This window comes from Phacochoerus africanus, chromosome 16 (genome assembly GCF_016906955.1).
Source record: "Phacochoerus africanus isolate WHEZ1 chromosome 16, ROS_Pafr_v1, whole genome shotgun sequence".
Taxonomy (NCBI): domain Eukaryota; kingdom Metazoa; phylum Chordata; class Mammalia; order Artiodactyla; family Suidae; genus Phacochoerus; species Phacochoerus africanus.
The window spans coordinates 14,341,827-14,361,647 of NC_062559.1; the positions used below are offsets into that span (position 1 = coordinate 14,341,827).

Genomic DNA, 19,821 nt, shown 5'->3' on the forward strand with positions numbered 1-19,821 from the left:
CTGCCTCCTCAAGTTGTTTCTTTTCTCTCATTGGTGGAATCTGGGGCACAACAGCCTACTAAGAGCAGGCTAACTGGTTATGGCCTGTTTTTCTTTTTCCTCCCCCGTTCAGTCTTTCATCATTATTTTCCTCTATTTATATTTCTCCATTGGCAAAACAGGAGCACAGTCTAATGTTGCAAAAATCAACATCTTTGTGGCCTGTCTTCCACCTTAGGAGCAGTGGAGAGATGTGGGGCGGGTGAGATTGGGGAAGGATAGGGTTTATCTATAGTGGCTTCCCCACTGCAGAAGACCACACACTTAGGGATTTTATGTCTCAGCTCCAAGTCTTACTGCCTCATTTGGACCACTTTATGTTGTTTAAAACCCTATAGCTGTCATGGTTCGATACTCCATTTAAAGAAAAGAGACTGAGAAAATAGGACTTTGGTAACAGCTCTTAAACCACAGCCAATCAGTGGAAAACCAGCACTGGTATTTAGACTAATCTCTAAACCAACCTGAAAAGTTTTCTTAGAAGAAAGAGAAGTGAACATTTGGGATACAATTCCTTTTGTGCCCTTTCTGAGAGTTTGAAATACTTGTCCTTAGCAAACTCCAGGAGAATTCGACTGAAAGACACAGAAGAGAACACATCAAACCACAACAGGCATGTGGTCACTGCTGCTCCTTGGGCCCCTAAAGAAGAGCGAAAATCATCAGAAGGCATGGGAGTGAACCCTACAGCAAAGATGAAAATTCTCCATCAGTCCATGTCCTGGTGGGAAAACAAATGTATAGCTTTGCTTTAAAAAAAAAAAAAAAAAAAAAGGCACAAATGTGCTTTCTAAATGCATGCGTGATAACAGAGGCTAATTCTGACATGGCGAGAGTAGGGTCCTGGCCCCAGTGGAACTATCCAACAATGGGTAGGGCTGCTGAGAAAATGTAAACCCCTATTACCAGAAATAGGCAGGGTGAAATGGCCATCCATTTAGGGCTACAGTAAAAAGATGTCTTTTGAGATTCTAAGGCTGTGCTGTGCAATATGTTTGTCATTAGTCACATAAGGCAATTTACATTAACATTATTCAAAATTAAATTAGAAATTCAGTTTCTCTGCTTCATCAGGCCCATTTCAAGTGCTTTGTGGCCACATGTGTCTAGTGGTTTCCATGTAAGACAGTGCAGAGAACATTCTCATTACACAAAGTTCTCTTACACAGCCCCACTGTAAGGCCTTCCAACTTCTAATACGAAATGACTGTACCATGTAAGGTAATGTTGTGCAGTTTGGAGACATGAAGGTGAGTAAGACACCATCTCTGTCTTTAAAGACCATACAACTCCCTAAAGAAGATGCGATAAAATGAGGGATATGGTACAGGTCAGCCTCTCAAATCATGGATGTGTTCTTTTGATCTCCTCGTTAGTGATTTCTTTGTTGTCTGCTTGAGGGTCTTTGGGGCCCCCAATCTTGCTGTGAATGAGCATGCTTGCTACTGAGAAAGTGAAATAGGAGTTCCCATAGTGGCTCAGAGGATTATGAACCCGACCAGGATTCATGAGAAAGTGAAATAAATGATCAGCGAATACAAAAAAGCTGAGACACCGTCTGAAGAGAGAGCACACTTCAAATCACACAACAAGGCCTTCGAGTGGCTTATATTTGGAACAAAAGACCAGAGGCCATAGGTCTTTACCAATTATAAACCTGGTACAGAGGTCCTCATATTTTACCCAACTGGAGTTTTACTTGTGCATGACCCTCTGGCCTTTCTGGTCTGCTTGGCCGTAGAAATATCAGCAACCCATGAGTCTGCTCTTTGTGATTGGTTTTTCAAGGAACAATTCCAACTTAGTGATCAATGACAAGGCACAGAACCTCAGCCAGATCTCTGTTAATACCAGACACTAGCAAGGTGACAGAGTTTAGATGGCAGGATGCAAATCCATGGCTGGGAACAATTCCAAACAGGTCCTGGAGGTACTTCATTACTGGCAGTATTTCTGTACGTGACGGACAAGCTATTTTTGATCAGGGACTAATTATCCTGTAGTGAATTATTCAACTTCCATTCATCGTGATCATCAAATGCATTTACTGTGTTCTGGAATTATGAGGCAAGTCAGAGACTATCTTCTGGGAGTTTATAATCTAAGATGCAAAGCTTTGAAACCAAACCAAGGGCCATTACCATTATGTCCCTTGGACATAATAGATACACAACTTAAACATATAAATCTGCACAGAAGTTAAATGATAAATTGAGAAGTGCCTAGACTGCTTCCTCCTTCCCTTTGCATGAATCATTTCAATAGCAGTTGCACCCGTTTGCTTGTTTGGGGATTTCTGGACTTTCCTTCAAGGAAGGAACGGCTCATAGTGCAGGCCTGCTTAAGACCAGCATGAGACTATAGGATCACAAACTGTGTACTCACTGATATGAGTTTGTACTGATACCTATATTATTGGAGCTTGGACTTTAATTACTAAGTATGTATCTGTCTTCCCTAGACAACTGTAATCCCCTTGAGGTTATTACTCATTTTTGTACTCAAAGTTCTTAAATATTTTTCCTTATAGTCAGGACTAAGTTCACACGTGTTGAACTGAAATGGATTCAAGGACATTGCCTATTTCTGGGATTTAATTGGTAAACCGATGAAGTTGGCTAAGACATGATAAAAAAAGCCCTGTCTCCAGTTGGGTGCTTAGTAACCTTGGGGATGGTGGTTCACAATGAAGCTCTATTTTAGGTTGTGTAGTTGTGGTTGTTTTCTTCCAATGGAAAAGAAACTTGTCTTAGAAATACATTCCGGCTTCAGGAAAGGGGGTATTAGGCACGTGGAACTGAGAAGATAGGTTTGTTCGGGGATGTTCAAAGAAAAAGAAAGACAAAGAAGACATGATAAATAAGAAAAGAGAATCAGGGTTGAACTGAAACACCCCAAATTTCCAAGGCCTTTGGAGATTTCTTGCCACTCCTCCATCACAATTAGAAAACACTGACACTCAGAGCTGATTTAAATGCTTCCATTGGTCTAAAAAAAAAGTGTTGCCTGATTTGACTCTCTAACCATGCTCAGTAATTAGAAACATAAGGCACTGTTCTGGATGTTTTCTTGGGAACCTATCCTCCCGGGCCTGGTGTCGCTACTCATTGGCTACAAGACCTTTATCTTTTCTCACCATCTCGCTGAGGAGCCCCTGCCCAGGTCACAGGAAGAGTGTGAGTTGCCACGGGCATTCCTGGAAACACCGGAGACCTCCGGCACCACCTCAGACTCTAAAATACATGAAGGAAGCTCATTCTGCCTGCCTGTTTCCTTTGCTGAAGCTCTATACATGTGTATTGCATTTGGAAGGCAGTAGCTCAAGCAGGGTAAGGTAAGTGTTTAAACCAAAAGATTCAAAAGAAGGATCTTTTTGATGACCAGCTTGAAATGACATCCTTGTTTGTTTCTGAGAACAAAAAAAGCTATTCCAACAGCTGATTCTAGAGTTCCTCACACTCTTGCTGGGAAACCTGTACTTTGCAAAATGTTGGATTTGAATATGATCTAAGAGGCAGCAGCAGCAACAGCTTTTACTTCTGACAAAATTCACCAAGAAAATGAAAAAATACATTTCCTTGAGTTATCAAGGACTTCAACTCAGCAGTCACCTAGCTTGTCAAATTAAAACATGTGGCAACCACCTGCTGAGCACCTTGAAACAATGATACCTTCTTATTTTTCTACCTGACCTGTAATCTCTCTGGAGCACATTCCCATTTTCCAATTTTTCACACTTAAACAATGCTGTCCACACCATGTATAAAGATGACTAAGCAACTTTGTATTAAGTAACCAAAGCGAGTCCTGCCTGCCAATTTTAGAATAATTAAGTTTCTGCAGTCTAATATAAACAGTTCCAAGAACTACATGTGGCCTACCAAAAGTATATATTACAAGTAGTCAACACGGAGGCCAGCTGGCAGACAGATCAACCTATTAAAGTAGAACTGTTCAGAATTCAGAGTATTATTTTTCTTTTCTCCCATTATTTTTTCTGCATCCAACTTTGTTTCTTTGGGAATATTTTCAAGTACACAAGGCAAGAAACTATTGTGGAATTGCGCCTCTTGTAAACGAACGAGCATTTCTCTTGAGAGTCTTTAGAACTCGCAAGTCAATCCCATTTCAACCCTGTCTATACAGGCAGCCAAAGCAAAATAGAGCAAATGAATCTACTTCGTTCCTGCTCAGGTGGAAGGGTTCATACTTTGCTTGACCATCAGAAAGGTCTACAGTGACCACGAGACAAGTGCATGAGCACATTAAGCCTTACGCCCATCGAACACCTCAAACCTCTTATTTCTGACCATAGATGCTGGTACTGCCTTTACCAGGTAACTTGCTGGATCAAAATTTATTAAGACTAAGGCTAAAGTCATAGGTTGAATCCCACTAGGAATGAGTTAACTATTGGAAAGAAAAAAGTTCTAAACTACTGCCATGTGCTATAACATTAATCTTGGCCCGCTACATGCAGATGTGGGCTGACACCTTTCAGGCGGGAAAACAGAGATGGTTAGACCAACTTATCCCACCATGACCTTCAAGAGAGTGTGTGGCCAAATGACTGGGACTGTGTCATCACACAAAAGCCCTCTCCACATTCAACTGCATTATGAGCCTTAACATCTTCTTCACTGTGTTTAAACACATATTCAAGAGTGGTCAAGCCTCGACAATCAGCATCACAAAGAAAAACATCAATAAAAACATTCGACAAGTATTTGTGAAGTACCATTCCGCTACCTTGCTTGGAGTGGCAAATAAGCTGTGAATGGAACTAACTGCCCTGCCTTCAGCGTGCTTACAGTCTGATGGAGCAGGCAGGCAATAATAAATAAAATACAAACTGAGGCAAAGGTTAGGAAGGAAAAACACAAGCTGCTGTGAGAGAGCTATGGGAATAACTAATGGTTTTCTTTGGGCTAAAACAAGACATATTCAGTAGCAGCTTTTTCAGATAAGAATGGTATGAATACACCACAGACGTGCATTCACAGCGGGAACATGAATGTGTAAGACTGGAGTTTGTATATATCAGCATCTACTGTGTGCCAGACCCCTGCTCTTCTAGGTGCCGATACATCAGACTCTTTTCTGCTTTTCTGTCCTAAAGAAGTAGGTGAAGAGTAAAGCAGCTGGTCCGGTTTGAGGGATGGTGAACTACTCTCATCCTTTCTCTCCCACCTCGGATCCTATCTGAGGGACCCATGCTGGAATTTATATGGACATGGGGAATCCACTTAAGATAATAACTTCACGTGGCTGAAGTGCAGGGCATCTTTCTAAAAACCACCCAGCTCAGTGACCTTCTAACAACAGAAGCATGTTTTTCACTCATCCTCAAGCAGAAATTTGTTGATTTAAATGTAGCTGGTTCACTTTGTTTTTTCAAATTTTGGTTCAAGATTCCAAGAAATGAACAGCCCATAATAAATTTATTCCAGTGGCAGAACATCTCACGGTCAGCTCTTCTACTTTGAATACCACAAGCAGACCCTTTGTTGACACACAGCCCCTGGACATTCATGAAAACAAGATGTTCTCTTGCTGCTTTCTAAGTGAAACAGATTTAAATCAAGGTCTCAGCCGAATTTTAAAAACAGCTGTTCCTTAGCAAAAGGGCTGAACTGACCCAGCAATGAGAGGCTGTGTCACTTGAACTTGAGTAGTCTTTGTTAGCAGGATGAGTGATCAAATACGCCTGAAACTGGAAAAAGGAGCAAGTCAAACTTTACTATTCAGCGACTGCCCTGTGGGTCTGGGAAGGTTGGGTATTATTTTTTTTTTTTTTTTGCTTTTTAGGGCTGCACCCACGGCATATGGAGGTTCCCAGGCTAGGGGTCCAGTCAGAGCTGTAGCCACTGGCCTACACCACAGCCACAGCAACACAGGATCCAAGCCGCATCTGCAACCTACACCACAACTCACAGCAGTGTCAGATTGTTAAACCACTGAGTGAGGCCAGGGATTGAACCTGCATCTTCCTGGATGCTAGTCAGATTCATTTCCACTGAGCCATGAGGGGGAACTCCAGCTACGACTCTTGGTTTGGGGAATAAGCTGATGCCTGGGAGGTTTAGGGACCTAGGATTTGAAGGGGGTTGGTGAGGAAGGATGATCCCCTCCTCCTTTTTCTCTGTCAATCTCAGAGACCCCCCACCCCCACCCCATGGAATGGCTCCCCGTGTACCCAACACCTGACTCCTCTCCGGACTCCACCCTCACATGCAAATACAACTCAGAGCCAGGCCAACTCTTTAGTCCTGCAACAATCCACCCAGTATTTCTATCTCTGTCCCTGTTTCCTCTCTTCTGTAACCTGAAATGCCCTCCACTCCTTCTGCACATCCCATATATTTTTCTAGAGTGTAGCTCAATCCTGTCTTCACTCTAGATTCATCCTCTCTTTCAACTGCTGCAGCATCACTGGCACTGTTCTTTTTGATAGCTGATACTATATGACCTTGCTATTCAAATGTTGTATAACCTCTCTTTCTCCTGAGCAAGTGTGAAGCTGCTCGGTGTCAGGGCCTGCATCTCCTCTGATATTCCCTCGCAGTGCTGGGTGATTTGCTCTGCCTTTAGAGATGCATGGGAATGGCTGCTGAGTTGAACTTATTGAAAAGCTTTTGGCCTGAAAATCCAAGTTCCCACAGAGCCACAGCTATGGCCATTGGTGCTGTCTGCCCTGTTTTACCATTTCTGGGCACGTTAGAGAATTGTACTTGCTGGCCTCCTTGTTGTCCGCTGGGGCCAAGTGACTCGTTCTGGTTAATGAGTTGTGAACAGAGGTGTCGTGTCACTTCTGGGACAGACCATTCAATCATTGATATGAGACCCTTCAGAGATTTCTTTTCTCTCTCTCTGCCATAGTAACCAACAATATTTCCAGATAGTAGCTGTCTTCTGGGATCCCCAAGTTAGGATGACAATAATGTGGACCAGAGACCCCTGCCTATCCAGAATTAGAGAGAAAGCATGACTGACAACCTCTGTTGCTTAAGTCACTGAGTTTTTTTTTTTTTTTTTTTTGTCTTTTTGCCATTTCTTTGGGCCGCTCCCATGGCATATGGAGGTTCCCAGGCTAGGGGTCGAATCGGAGCTGTAGCCACCGGCCTACACCAGAGCCACAGCAATGTGGGATCCGAGCCGCATCTGCAACCTACACCACAGCTCACGGCAACGCCGGATCGTTAACCCACTGAGCAAGGACAGGGACCGAACCCGCAACCTCATGGTTCCTAGTCGGATTCGTTAACCACTGCACCACGACAGGAACTCCCTTTTTTTTTTTTTTTTTTTTTTAATTTGTCTTTTAGTCACTGAGATTTTGAGCTGTTCCTGACCCTAGCATAAGCTAGCTGGTCATGACCTAGCCTTGACTGACTCAGTCCATGACGGAAATGATCTCCTGGCATTAGGCAGCACACATTTCTGCTTCGTGAAGGCACTTATTCAACTTATCTATTTTCTGCTTCTGTTCTGGGACATCTAGAATAGAAATAAAAATGGGTAGGCTGATCAGAACACTGCAGGTAGGGCCTTAGGGAGTGGAAATGGCTCATTGGTCCCAGCTCTCTTTTCCAATGAGCCATAAAACTGCTGTGAACTGAAGGAGTGCTCACACTTTACGTGTTCACTCATTCATACCAGGAATGACAAACTGAAATGCTTTTAAGAACCCAAGAGGTAAATATTTGGGGAGTGGAGGCCTATGCAGAAAGCATGCACCCTAAGAGAATTCAAATTCAAAAATTTAAGGAATTCCTGGGCAAAGAAAGCACATTTGCTTTGTGGTCATTGTGGGCCTGCTGGTTGGGTTGCTGGTTTGGGACGCCTGATTTACACAGTTATTCCTTGGTGGTAATTACGTGCCAGGCTAGGTAATGTGAGGAGTTACAAGGGTGAAGCTACAAGTAAATTCACATTAGCGTACACTCTAGATGGAGAAGTTTATTTATTTAGCCAATGGTTATCTAGCATGCATTATGTATCCAGCGTAGTTCCAGGAACTTATTATAAATATCAGTTTAAATCTTAATAACAATTCTCATTGTTTTCATTTTAGATACAAAGATTGAGGCCCAGAGAAGGTGTGGCATTTTCTCAAGGCCAAAGAGCTAGCAAATAGGAGAGCTAGGATGAACATGAAGGCAGCCTGGTCCTAGAGGCTGTCCTTTGAATCACAACACTATGCTGTGTCTCATAAAATCTGTAAATGCACAATACAAGGCAGCTTGTGGCAAGACCTTTGATGCTGAAATGACCATGTAATTGCCTGAAGGATCTTTCCTCCTCTGCAAATGCCCCTTACTAGAAACTTCTTCCTATTGGGAGGATTTGGTTTACTTGATGTTAAAGTGAGTCCATATTTGATGTTTATTAATGAATAAAAACAGATCTCTTGTTTATGTTCATTTGGGCTTTGGCAAACTGATTATTTAAGTGGGGTTCACATTATAAAATAATATGAATTCCTTCCAAAGCCTTATAAAACAAATTACAGTGCTTCACACTTTGACTATTTCTTTGCTTTATCATTTAATTAGCTTTACACATGAAGTAAAACCATCTCAGTTTATCTGTTTGTGTCAATCACAGGGAAGAACTCAGATTTTGTGGGACCTGAAAATTATTTGGGGGGCCTTTAAGAAACAGAATACAATGTTAACTATAAAAAATTAGGCAGGTGAGTGGCAGAGGCCTGTCCAAGTGAGGGGCTCTGTGTCTTAAGCGCCATTGATTTTATGGTGAATCACTTTGGGTCTCTCATCTTTGATTCTCATGAGCATTCCAATAAAAATGCCAAACACTTACTTTGCTCTTAATTTCCAACTACTTTGATACTATAATTACATCCCTCCTTAAAAAAATTTCTCATGAAAATCAGAATTTAGGAAACAAATAAGGCAAGAGGCAATTACGCATCTTCAAAGCGATTTTCAGAAAAGTAGAATTATAGATATAGCCAGTGCATTGCTGTGTTTTGCCTATAAACCACGTAATTAAGAATGATAGGTGGATGAGAGGGTGGAGAGATTTAAAATATTATGATTCTTTACCAAGATGAGGCCAAATGAAAAATAAAAGTATCAGAAATCACAGTTTACGTCAGTGAATCCATTACTGGAGTCACCAAGTTTTCCACGACACTGAATTTTTTAAAAAGAGTCTATGTTAGAAGAAAGAGGGAAGGAACCCTAGAATTCCTAACGCAGCCCAGACTTAATAGAGCAGCCGATGGAGAGGTCCCAATTCAATGTATAGCTGAAGAATGAACAAATTAAGAAGCGACTAATGTGTATGTTTGAGGAAGAAGAGAAAGGACAGATGGTGCTAATAGCGGTCACGAGCCTCCCCCATCAGCCTCAACTTACAACTGCATCTCGTATTTCTAAACCATTAGCCAGCAGTCTGGGGGAGGCAGCAGAGACTCCCCAGAATCTCTCATTATAATAAATGTCTTTATGTTTATAAAGGTTGTAAGTCTGTAATGGAATCAGATTCACAATCACGCGTATAATATACTTAGGGGAGGAGTTCTTTGAAGAACTTGGAGAAAATGCTTTTAGAAGCGTCCTTTCTTCAGGACCACCATAGATTTGCATTTGCTCCCTCTCCACATCCTCCGAATTCAATAAACACACTTTCCCCCCAAACCCAGGATGTCCCGCTCCACGGTATGTCACAAAATAACAGGACTCGATATTAATGCTGGCCTTCTCCATTCCTCTCTAACAAAGTGTTTTCAGCCAAAGTTACTAAACTAGTCAATCTCTCTTTTCCCCTGTCAGAGAAACAGCCAGCATCTTGAAATCACAGCTCATTTGTACCATGTTGGCGTGAATATTCAGACTTCATTTGTCTCCAGCTCTTAAATGCTGGTGTTAGAGTGAATGATAGACATTTTGTTTTGAATTAGCAAAAAGGAAGAGGAGGAAAAAAAAAAAACACAAAAAACAACCCAAGTAGTAAGTCTGGCCTTGAAATATCTGTTTCAGGATATGCAGTTCTGCCTTTTTTCCTCCAGTAAAAGTCAATTGAAAAAAAAAATCTAGATTTAATTTGGCATTAAGTTGGACCTGAGATACAGAGAATAGTAGGAAGGAAAATGTCTTTCTCCCCACCCACCGAGACTGAGCCTTTAAATCCTGTTGGAGGACTGCTGTGTGGACTAATGCAAGATGTTTACAACTGTTTTGTTGAGCATCCCCAAGCAAAGTTTGGAAGTAGTTGAGTCTGTGTCCTTGAACTGGACAAATTCCATCACAGTTAGTTTGGTAGTTTTGTTGAAAAGCTAAACAGCCACGTCATTTTTTTTTTCCTCTTTACTGCATACTCACTCATGCTTTTTGGAACAAAAGGCTGGCAAGGAGTTCTAGACAAGAACTCCTGGCACCACTGTTTGTTTTTCTCCCTGCTATCTGTGCCCCGATCTTGGCCTGCCTACTCTCACACAACCTCTTTCCATCAATAGCCGGGCTAGGCAGGAATGTGTGTTCTGCGGAGGTGCCTCTTAAGGGCCACAAGCCAGGGAAACTCCATCACTAGGCCAAAGTTATAAAATCAGCCTATGGTGATGGTGATGCTAGAATGTCTTCTTACCTTGCTTATTATGAAATTTTCCAGAACTGGGAAGACCATGGGGACCCCTGTTCCTTGTGTCCCCTTGGTTCCTAACCCAACGTGGGCCTGTTGTACATGTGCCTCCTCCTTCTCCATGATGAGGACCTGAGAGCAGTGTCCTTGGGTGAGACCCTTGGGGGAAAGCGGATCTGAGACCTTTTCACATGCCAGCCCCATTCCACAGCCACTACCAGAAATCTGTAGAAAAGATGCTTTGTGTAAGAAAGACCCCTTTAGATCCTGCCATAACGAGTGTGTGGGCACACTTGAACTAAACAGGAGACTGAACACTCGGTCAAGGGGGTCCAGGGAGGCTTGTTCTGCAAAAGTCAAGAAAAGAGGAAAGGGGGAAAAAAAACCCCTTCTCTTTCCATTCCATCTGCAGCTTCAACTGACTCCAAGAATACAGGCCCACAGTGGTTATAAAGTCTCCCATTGATGCTGTTCTAACGCACGGCAAAGCCCACTAGGTGCTTACAGCTCAAAGCACTTCTTGTACATGCTTATAGGAAAATTATCTTTCTCTCCAAATTCTATAGCTGACTGAAATTAATGAAACACAGTTGGGAGGCACCTCTGCTGGCCACTGGCCACCATTCATTTGGAACACCCCATTTAGGCCATACATGGGTTGCAGAGACGTTTTCTCTTGACTTCAGAATTTCTCCTTTCTCATTTTATATAAATAGAAATTTACATAAAAATCACTGACACAGGTGTCATCGGCATTTTAGGTAACTAAGTAAAAAAATGGCGGGGGGGGGGCACCTTTTTTCCTAGTAACTTGAAGAATACCAAGATGAACGTATGGAGGCAGGTACTTGAAGAAAGCTGGTATCTCACAGTTCATTTTTAAAAAATGGATGGGAATGAGCAGAGGAGGAAACTTTCAGATTTTTGATGGCCTCTTCTGCTAATAATCAGACAATCCCAAAAAGATGAACTTAGGTTTCTGCTAAAGAAAGAACCAAAGGAGAAATAAAGAAATAAAAAAGCGAGGGAAAGAAATAACATTTTAGGAAATAAAGGAGAAATGAAAGAACTTCCTTTTGTTTGCATCACCCTAAGCGGGAAAAAACTGGGAAATTCAGTATTAGGGTAAAAATGGCTCTATTAGAAATGACCTTTGTTGGTGGAGCTCAGAGAGGAGAAACTTGTTATGGTTGTAATGGCCTGGCCTCTCCAGGCTTCATCAACCCTCATTCTGGCCTGGCCATGAAACATGAAAACATTCCCAAAGCCTCCTTGAGGGCAGAGAAGGTGTGGGAAGACTAGCAGGGAGCAATGGACTGAGGAGGGGTTTGGTGCAGAGACGGGATATTCCCCTCAACTGAGTCCTTCAGTGACTCTTTGGACAAAATGATGCTCCATGGCAATGGAGTCCAGCCACCTGACCCTGAAGGGACCTGCCTTCTACCTCTTTGGACATGAAAGAGTCGAATTCCAGGCCTTTCATACCATCCAGTCTGATCAACGCTGAAGGTGATGAAGGAAGGTGTCGAGGGATGACACCCCTGGCCATGCAGCTGGGACTCAAACACTCGCTCATGAGTGGAGTTAGCTAGACGAGACCAAAACTGGATAAGGCAAGTGCCACAGAAATGGCCTGAGGCATAGCCCCCAAAGGAAGGACAGAAGAAGGAATAAAATAGGACCAAAGGAATAAGTGGAGTGAGAAGGAGACCGACATCCACATTAGCTAATATACATGTTCTTACAAACCCTCCTTAGAAACAGCACTTAGATTCTCTCTCGGGAAGAAATCCTGTTATATCCCTCCTGTTATATACCAGGACAGATTTCTAATGCAAATTCTGGTGGCTTTTTTTTTTTTTTTTTTGTCTTTCTAGGGCTGCACCCATGGCATATGGAGGTTCCCAGGCTAGGGGTCAAATCGGAGCTGTAGCCGCTGGCCTACACCACAGCCACAGTAACTCGGGATCCAAGCCATGTGTGTGACCTACACCACAGCTCATGGCAACACCGGATCCTTAACCAACTGAGCAAGGCCAGGGATTGACCCCGCAACCTCATGGATACTAGTCGGGTTCTGCGCCATGATGGGAACTCCCCTGGTGGCTTTTTTAAACCACTGCTCCTCTCCCTCCACTACCTTTCTGGGTGGCCTCATCCATTGTCATAGTTTTAATTCCTATGTATAGATTACAACTGTGGAAATCTCCAGCTCTATTTCTCACCTGGGCTTCAGACTTGCATATCCTGTTTTGTAGACACATGCCCTTGGATGTCCCACAGGCCCTTAAACTCAGCAAGTCTCAGTCTAAACTCCTTGTCCTTCCCTCTTGGCTCCCAAAACAGGGTTCTCAAGGAAGAATGACCATATCTGAAACAGGTGCAGGCTCTTTACTGTCTCCTAACTCTCAGAGGAATGAGGTTACGTCTCCTATCATCAGTTAATCATATCTTTCTTTCAGTCCTTCTCACCAGCTTTGACTTATTCCACCACTCAGGGGTCTGGAGACAAGCAGCCAATGAAGAGAAAGTACCACTGATAATCATTTTGGAGGTAGTAAAGCAAGTGAATTGTTGGATCAGAGACTATTATCTCAGCATTTATTCATCCAGTCATTTAATTAATACTATTAAATGCTTACTATTTACAAAAACGCCGCTTCGTGCTGGAAAGATGTAAAAGGTACACGCTTCAATTTCTAAAATTACATAATGTCATAGGGAAATGAGAGATGTATATGAAGGATTACTGCAGGGAAACACACTGCAGGGAGAACAAATATTCCAAGAGTGACGTAAATGAGAAGGGCCTCGAAGAAAGGAGAATCAGAGGGCAGTCCGTAAGCAACAAACTACAATCAGCGTATTAGAAAAAGAATGATGATGGGGTCTTGCAGCCTGAAGTGTGTTCCCCCAACGTTCATATGTTGAAGGCCTAACCTCTAATACCTTAGAATGTAACCGTGTATGGAGATGAGGTCTTTAAAGGGGTGATGAAGTTAAGGTGAAGGCATTAGGATGGGCCTTAGTCCAGCACAACTACTGTCCTTCTAAGAAGAGGAAATGCAGGACACACAGAGAGACACGGGTGCCGGCAGCAGGACCCCATGTGAAGACACAGGGAAAAATGGCCACCTGCGAGCCACGGAGAGAGACCTTAGCAGAAACCAAATATGCCAACACCTTGATCTTGAACTTCCACCCTCCAGAGCAATGAGAAAATAAATCTCTGCTCTTTAAGCAATCCAGTCTATGGCATTTTACTATGGCAGCCCTGGCAATACTTTTCTCCCTGCTGGTGCCAACCTCAGGAAAAGGGCGAATGAGTGAAGTTTCCTTTAGTTTCTCCAACCTCCACCTTCTGAAATCCCCTCTTCCTCCTGCCCGGGTAGACCTTTTGCTGGGAGAAGGTCTCCCATGCGAGGAGGACTTGCTGAAAGCGAGGGGTACTTGCTTCCAGTGAGGGGTACTTGCTGAAATCACCAGTGTTTGTGCCAAAGTGAGCTCATTCACCCTGAAAGACTGACTTATCTTTTTATTCCCTCAAGTTAGCGGATTTCTTCTTGGGAAGTAGGAACTTCCTTATTGATCAGGGACTGTTTTGCTTAAGATATCATATATAGGAGTTCCCGTCGTGGCGCAGTGGTTAGCAAATCCGACTAGGAACCATGAGGTTGCGGGTTCGGTCCCTGTCCTTGCTCAGTGGGTTAACGATCCGGCATTGCCGTGAGCTGTGGTGTAGGTTGCAGACGCGGCTCGGATCCAGCGTTGCTGTGGCTCTGGCGTAGGCCGGTGGCTACAGCTCCAATTCGACCCCTAGCCTGGGAACCTCCATATGCCGTGGGAGCGGCCCAAAGAAATAGCAAAAAGACAAAAAAAAAAAAAGATATCATATATAGGAAAAATAAAAAATAAAGCAAAATCAGTTTACAAAGCAGGAAAACAATTCCTTCCAAACTTGTTAGGTATACTTGGTAAGTAAACTAAGGAGGGACAGAGCAGAAAACTTGGTTTTACACAATGTATCTTTAGGTACAAGAATTTAGAAAATGAGACAGAGAAGCTACATAACTTCTAAAATCAGAGCCCCCACCCCTCAACAAAATCACATAAACTCTACTCACGGGTAAGCAATCAGATGTCCACTTGTGAACCTCTGGTTGATCACCAATCTTTATGAATTCGGGTGGATGATCTTGAAATGTTTGAATGACACCTGGGATAAAAGGAGGATGGGAACATAAGTGGAATGAATTTTAGGTAATAGAGACTGTATTTTAAAATATTATTTCCTCTTCAAATACTGTTGTAGGTTAGGACCTTAAAGGGGAAATAAGCAGAGACATAAACAGATATTGTGCATTTGCATTTTAAAGAAAAGAAATACAATTATTGCAGAGTCAACCCCTAAATTCTTATGAATAATGGAGAGAAGGTGGTATAGTGGGGACAAAGCAGGGAGTACTACCGACGCCAACAATCAAAGAAAAAGGCATAGTCAGGGGCACTCCCTTCTCTAAGCTGATTCTCAAAACCTTCTAAGCTTCAGATACTCCGAGACTCTTTGGACCCTTTGCTTTGTCCAAAGTCTTCTGTTGATAGTTAGGAATTTGACTAATTGGTAGAAGAGGAGGCTTTGGAGGATTACAAATAACTATAGAAATGTACTATTAGATGATCCAGAGTTAACTCTCTTGCACTGGAGATACAGTGATAAATATTAAATATTAGAAGGACCAAAGAAACAAAAAACTGTGACGGTAAATCACCATCACACCCCTATACCTGCCCCAACGTGATGCAGCAAGAGATGTTAATGGGTATGAGTACGGGAAATGCAACTCTGGGCTTTAATATTTGCTTTTATAATAACAAGGCTTTAGAATAACTGGGCTCAAGTGGACCTTAAGAGCATATCTTGCTTCCCCCCATCCCCATTTTTTAAACTGGGAATGCATGAAGAAAAAACATCTAGAAATCATGGGAAAAGGTTGTTTGGTTTGGTGTGTTATTTTTGGTCTAGAGTCTGTGTACATTCCGTGTATGTTCATGAATTACCTTGTTAGTGAGACAAAGAAAGGCTTTTGAGAGAAACCATAAAGTGAATGGCAACATGGCTAAAAGTAGAGTTTGTCTTCAGATATTCTCTATTTTCCAATTTAGCATGGATGGGCCAGAAAGCTGATGAAGTTCCCACTCCCTGCTTTTTTTTTTTTTTTTTGTCTTTCTGTTTTTTTAGGGCCACACCCGCAGCATGTGGAGGTTCCCAGGCTAGGGGGTCCAATCAGAGCTGTAGCCTCCAGCCTATGCCAGAGCCACAGCAACACGAGATCCGAGCCGCGTCTGCAACCTACACCACAGCTCACAGCAATGCCGGATCCTTAACCCACCCAGCAAGGCCAGCGATCGAACCCACAACCTCATGGTTCCTAGTTGGATTCATTAACCACTGAGCCATGATGAGAGCGCCCACTCCCTGTTTTAAGATTATTCTGGGGAGGAGTTCCCGTTGTGGTGCAGTGGTTAATGAATCCGACTAGGAACCATGAGGTTGTACGTTCGCTCCCTGGCCTTGCTCAATGGGCTAAGGATCTAGCGTTGCCGTGAGCTGTGATGCAGGTCAAAGAGGCAGCTTGGATCCCGAGTTGCTGTGGCTGTGGTGTAGGCCGGCGGCCATAGCTCCGATTCGACCTCTAGCCTGGAAACCTCCATATGTCACGGTACAGCCCTAGAAAAGGCAAAAAGACAAAAAAAAAAAAATTATTCTGGAGAGTTCCCATCATGGCTCAGTGGTAATGAACCAACTAGTATCCATTACGTTGCGGGTTCCATCCCTGGCCTTGCTCAGTGGGTTAAGGATTGGACACTGCCGTGAACTGCGGTATAGGTCGCAGACACAGCTTGGATCCTGCTTGCTGTGGTAGTGGTGTAAGCTGGCAGCTACAGCTCCGATTAGACCCACAACCTGGGAACTTCCATAGGCTGCAGGTGCAGCCCTAAAAAGAAAAAAAAAAAAGATAATTCTGTACTGTCAGCTACTTTGTGACTTCAAATAGACGCCTGGGTGAACCATTACTCATTGGATCCTTTAAACTTTTCATATGGTTCTCAACACATATTCCGACTGACCTGGCTCAGAGGCAATTTCTGAAATTCTCTGCAGGCAAAGCTAAGTCTAGACCGGACATGGTAAGGAAGGGAGGACCCGAGATGAAGGAAGAGAGGCCAGGCATTAGGTAGATGAACCCGTCTCCCACAGTTCCCTTCCCAGCAGTGGCAAACAGCCAGGTGCTATTTATTGCTCCTTTGATTGAACCATCTGCTCAGGCATGTGCGGAAATTTGGGTTTTGTATGAAAGCATTCACTACAGGAGAATCAAGATGCGATAAAAAGAAAGGAGGGATTTCTCTCCTTTCAATCAGCTTCCTAGCCCTCCGAGACGATTTAAAAAAAAAAAAAAAAAAAAAAAAAGGAGTTCCCGTCATGGCGCAGTGGTTAACAAATCCGACTAGGAACCATGAGGTTGCGGGTTCGGTCCCTGCCCTTGCTCAGTGGGTTAATGATCCGGCGTTGCCGTGAGCTGTGGTGTAGGTTGCAGACGCGGCTCGGATCCCGCGTTGCTGTGGCTCTGGCGTAGGCCGGCAGCTACAGCTCCAATTCGACCCCTAGCCTGGGAACCTCCATATGCCTCGGAAGCAGCCCAAAGAAATAGCAAAAAGACAAAAAAAAAAAAAAATCCTCAGGAAACCTCTAACTAAAGCCATTCAGTAGCATGAGAAACAGAAACTAGCACCTTCCTAGGTGACACAAATGGAAAAATATTGACAGTACATACTTGCAAAAAGTGGTTAAAATTCTTACCGTAAGTGTTTATAGAAAGAAGCCATTTTCCAAAGGGATACCAAGGGGCTGGGTGAAGGGGAGGGTCTCCAATGATGACTTTTTATAACAGGGAGTTACTCCAAAGGCAAAATTAGGGATCCTTTATAAAAAGAAAAACTTTATGGAGTCAATACAAAGAACTAGGTTTTCATTAATTTACAGTTTTGCCTTGGGTGGGCGAATTAGGACCCCTTGCTTTCAACATTAATATTTATATTTAAAAAATCCCTCCAGGAGTTCCTGCCATGGCTTAGCAAAAACGAATCTGACTAGCATCCATGATGACTCAGGTTTGATCCCCGGCCTCACTCAGTGGGTTAAGGATCTGGCATTGCATGAGCTGTGGTCTATGTCACAGTCGCAGCTCAGATCTGCTTTGGCTGTGGCTGTGGTGTAGGCTGGCAGCTGCAGCTCTGATTGGACCCCTAGCCTGGGAACTTCCATATGCCGTGGGAGCAGCCCCAGAAAAGACAAAAAGACAGAAAAAAAAAAGTGACAAAATTCCCCCAGTTAGTAATTAGTGATGCCTGTATTCAAACCCAGGGGCTCAGCCAGCCTGATGGGTGTGTGAGAAGGATACAATTCACTTATTCACTGAGGGAGGACTCTGAGCCAAGAGGGGACACACAGTGACAAGCAAGGACTCTGCTTTCATGGAGTTTACACTCCGGGACCGTTTCCAATAGTAAGTAAATAACAGAGCATGATGGGATAGAAGGCCACTCACTGGATGTTGGATGGGGAGGGGCAGTCTCTCTGAAGAAGAGCTATCTAGGCTGAAAATATATTTCTAGGGAGAAGTCACTCACGTAAAGAGTGTTCTTGGAGGAGCTACTGAGAATCCTGGTGTGAGACAGAGGGTTTTATGAGATGGTTGTGTGCTCTGGGATGATAACGCTCTTCCAAGCTGTTTGGTCCACATGGATTCGGTCTTCCCCGTCTATTAGCAGAGCACCCAGTCTTTCAGGATGGGCTGAACAAAGAAACTTACCAAAAAAAAATGATTCTCAGAATACCACCTTTGCTGGGAAGCATGAGAGTGATGGGAGTGCTGGCAACCTGTCCCCTCCTAAGAGGAGAGTGCCAGCGGTGCATCTGGTCACCTGTGCACCCAGTACCCAGAACAACAGAGGCATCCTTGTGCCCCTGTTCACTTAAATGTGAATAAAGCTGCTTTCTGTAGGTTTACATGAGCTCCTTTCAGTCTTGTGCCTTGGAGGATAAGGCAGAATGTTTCTTAATAATAGAAAAATGAAAAAGCTACAGGATATAATCCTTGGAATGGGAAAGGAATGGTAAGAAGCTATTTCAGTCTTAGTTGGCAGGAAGTCACATAATTTGTGGGGATGGAAATTAAAATAAAATACTTAAAAATAGATCTATGGGTTTTAGTCAAAATGAGCCAGTAACAATAAAACATTAATAATCGTCTCTTGTGAGTTGTCTCTGTTTTACATTTATACTTGAAGAAGGGAGCTAGGAGTATTTTCAGAGGGAAGAAATATGTGATCTCAGGGAATTTGGGTCACTTAAGTAAATACTAATGAGTGAATTGACCTTGTCCAAGTCATTTAAGCACTCTTGGCCCTGCAGTCCTTTCATCCATAACATGAAGCACTTGGAATAGATTTTTTTTAAGATCCCTCCAACTCGGATGGTTTATGTGTAATTCTATGATCTTTTAAGGAAAAAAAAATGTATTGTGTATTTCTCAGTATCTGCCAAAGACCTTGTTATAGCTGTGAATAAAACAAGTTCGATCAAGTTCACACTTTTTAGCAGCTAACAGGGTACCCAGAGAAGGGTATTGTTTTTCAGGGACCACCTACCCCACCCCTTCTCCATTATTTCTAAGAGATTAACCAACTCTAATCCACTGAGCTAAGCAGCCATCTATTATTTCTAAGAGAAGAGTGTATTTTATAGCTCTGACAGAAATTATAACATATTGCATAATTTTTGTCTTGTTTTGTTTTGTTTTTAGGGCTGCACCCATGGCATATGGAAATTCCCAGGCTAGGGGTTGAATTGGAGCTGTAGCCATTGGTCTACACCACAGCCACAGTAATGCCAGATCCAAGCCATGTCTGCAGCCTACATCACAGCTCAAAGCAACACCGGATCTTTAACCCACTGAGCAAGGCCAGGGATCAAACCCGTGTCCTCATGGATACTAGTTGGGTTCATTACTGCTAAGCCACAATGGGAACTCCCATATCACATAATATTACCTATTCCTTCTCAAAGTAAGGAGACAGATTCAGATTCACTATCCCATAGTTAATAAGTAGCAG

At 43.1% G+C, this 19,821-nt stretch overlaps 1 protein-coding gene across 7 annotated transcripts in view; it reads right to left on the bottom strand.

The window, feature by feature from the left end:
* Positions 1-19,821, bottom strand: part of CALD1 (caldesmon 1) — a 208,695-nt gene that overhangs the window by 103,369 nt on the left and 85,505 nt on the right. For 6 of the 7 annotated variants that reach the window (XM_047763187.1, XM_047763197.1, XM_047763196.1 and 3 more), the window contains exon 2: positions 14,769-14,860. The exons of the other annotated variant lie outside the window; for it this stretch is intronic. The gene's annotated coding sequence lies outside the window, so the exon portion shown is untranslated. The remainder of the gene's footprint in view (positions 1-14,768; positions 14,861-19,821) is intronic. 7 annotated transcript variants of the gene reach the window in all.